This window comes from Montipora foliosa, chromosome 7 (genome assembly GCF_036669935.1).
Source record: "Montipora foliosa isolate CH-2021 chromosome 7, ASM3666993v2, whole genome shotgun sequence".
Classification (NCBI taxonomy): Eukaryota; Metazoa; Cnidaria; class Anthozoa; order Scleractinia; family Acroporidae; genus Montipora; species Montipora foliosa.
In genome coordinates, this window is record NC_090875.1 from 37,535,973 (window position 1) to 37,538,472 (window position 2,500).

Below are 2,500 nucleotides of genomic sequence, written 5' to 3' on the forward strand. Positions count from 1 at the left end.
TTGGCTGTTAATACATATGCAAATAGCGTTATTGAAAGTTCGTTCGCGTTAATGAAGTTCATGGGAGTTCTAATGAACGTATATCTGCCGAATAGTTTCAACTGTTGACGTAAATGAATGTATGGTTTGCGTAAATGAACAGCAAAAGGTGTATTAGGGAGTGGCAACGAAATAATGAATAACGGCTCAAAAACGAAAACGAATGAGGAGCATTTAGTGTTTATTCTGCTTTGAGATTTGTTCGCCGTTTTGGTTTTCTTTGCACTTTTATATCGGTAAGACCTGTCATCGCTTTGTAATCTTTCCACAATCTTTTAGGTAACGTGTTACTGTGCTTGTAACTTAAGTGTTTTGGAGACCTTTAGTATTTGGAGCGTTATTTGTACGGCTTTCCGTTCTCATGTAGCCGTGTGCTCGTGTTGCAAGCCACAGTAATTTCCCGCTTAGATGCAGCTTTTTGTATTTATCTTTCTAATTTCGTGTTTCCAACTAGTCTTACATATTTTATCTTTCTTACAGTTTCCTTAAGATGTTCAGCCGCCAGGGTGAGTTTATTTTACTGTTTATTAGTCCGTTGATTCCGGATTCGTTTTGGTCTCAGTGACCACACTAGGCCGGCGTTTGTTTGTGTCTATTATCGGGTCCAGTGAGCTTTCATGTCTCACGTTTCTTAGTTTTAGCCACTGAAGTATTTCTGTAATTTTCCATTAGGTCTTTACTGCATAATAAAGTGGTAATTTAGAGAAAAAGAAACCTGTGTCACATCTGGCGTAGTCGGCAGAATTAACACACAAGGATATCAGACAAGAACCTGGCGGTGGGAAGAAACTGTGAGAATTATCTTAGTTCATAATGAGCGAAGAAGACTTTGCGGCCCTTAAAGACCAGGTCAAGGGACTAAAGCTGGCACTTACTAAGATAGAAGCTGAAGCTCAGCAGACTGATGCAAACATTGAATTGATGGAGTTAGAGCTTAAGAAACTACTTAAGCAGTCCAAAGATGAGAGTGCGGAAGGGAAAGGCCCGGGAGAAGAGAAAGAACATGTAGTGTATGTCACCCCATCACGAAAGTTGGAGAGGTTTAAGGGAAAACCTGCTCAGGGAACCGATCCCTCAGTCGAGGAGTGGATAGAAGACGCTAGGGCTATTTGTGAAAGTAAGGGATTAAAAAAAGAGCAGACCGCCCTTTTCCTGCTGGAACACCTAGCTGGGGAGGCTCGACGAGAAATCCGGGGGGGGGGGGGGAAATGAAATCAAGAGCAATCCTGATCAGATATTTGCAGTACTCCTGAGAGTTTTTGGGGATGGGGATCGCTTACCCCAGCTGCAACAGCAGTTTTTCTCGTACCGCCAGAAAGAAGTGGAATATCTAGTGTCGTGTTCTTTGAAAAAAGAGCCTCCAGACTGAGTTGCGGCGTCTAAACTCGGAACACCCGGAGCTCACATATTTTGATGTTCGTGACCGAGTTATGAAGCTGATGAGTAAGCCACCTGTGAAACAAAGCACATTGATTTAGGAAACTGCAGCATCTGGCCAAGATATTCATAGCATTTTAAGGCAGCAAAGTCAGCAAATTGCAGCACAACAGAAGCAGATTGAGTCTCTTGTTTTTGCTTTGAGTAGTAGGGATGCGTCCTCTGGGGGTGGTGGTCAGCGGAGGTGTTGAGTGTGTCGTTCTGCGCGACATCTAAGAAGAGATTGTCCAAAGAGAGTTGAGGACATCAGGCCAGCAGCCCCATCTGTTCAGACGGGGACCCGGGGGAGAATTTAAACTAATTGGGCCCACTGCAGTGAGCCATGCATTGGGTGAGCATTCAACTTATGGAGGCTCAATCATTGAGAACACTGTAGGGAACTGTCCGGAGGTGAAGGTTAAGTTGGGAGGTGTGGATGTTGGATGTCTGATTGACACTGGCGCAGAGGTGTCGACTATAACTGAAAGTTTCTACAAGGAGTTCATGGCTCAAGGTAGAGAGGTTGTTGATGTGACGTCCTACATCAAGATATCAGCTTCCCAGGGACTGGAAATTCCCTACGCCGGTTATGTAGAACTCCAGTTGACTGCTCTCTCTCATACGTTTAATGGACTGGGATTTCTGATAGTCAAAGATCCTGTTTCCACCCCAATTCAGGCACGGAAGGAAAGAGTGCCAGGTGTTTTAGGGTCCAATGTGTTAAGGTAAGGTAAAGTCTCTGTCACGAGCCTGAAGGCCCATTAACGCCGGCGCCTATCTCCGGTTTCCGTAGCATGAAGCGACTAGGAGTATTTATGCTCCCCCCTGGATGGGATGCTAGTCCATCGCAGGGTTACCCCCAGCATTACGCCGGTACCCATTTATACACCTGGGTGGAGAGAAGCACCGCGAGAGTAAAGTGTCTTGCCCAAGAACACAACACAATGTCCCCGGCCAGGCCCCGAACCCGGACCACTCGATCCGGAGTCGAGCGCACTAACCATGAGGCCACCGTGCCTCCCAATGTGTTAAGAGACACGCGTAA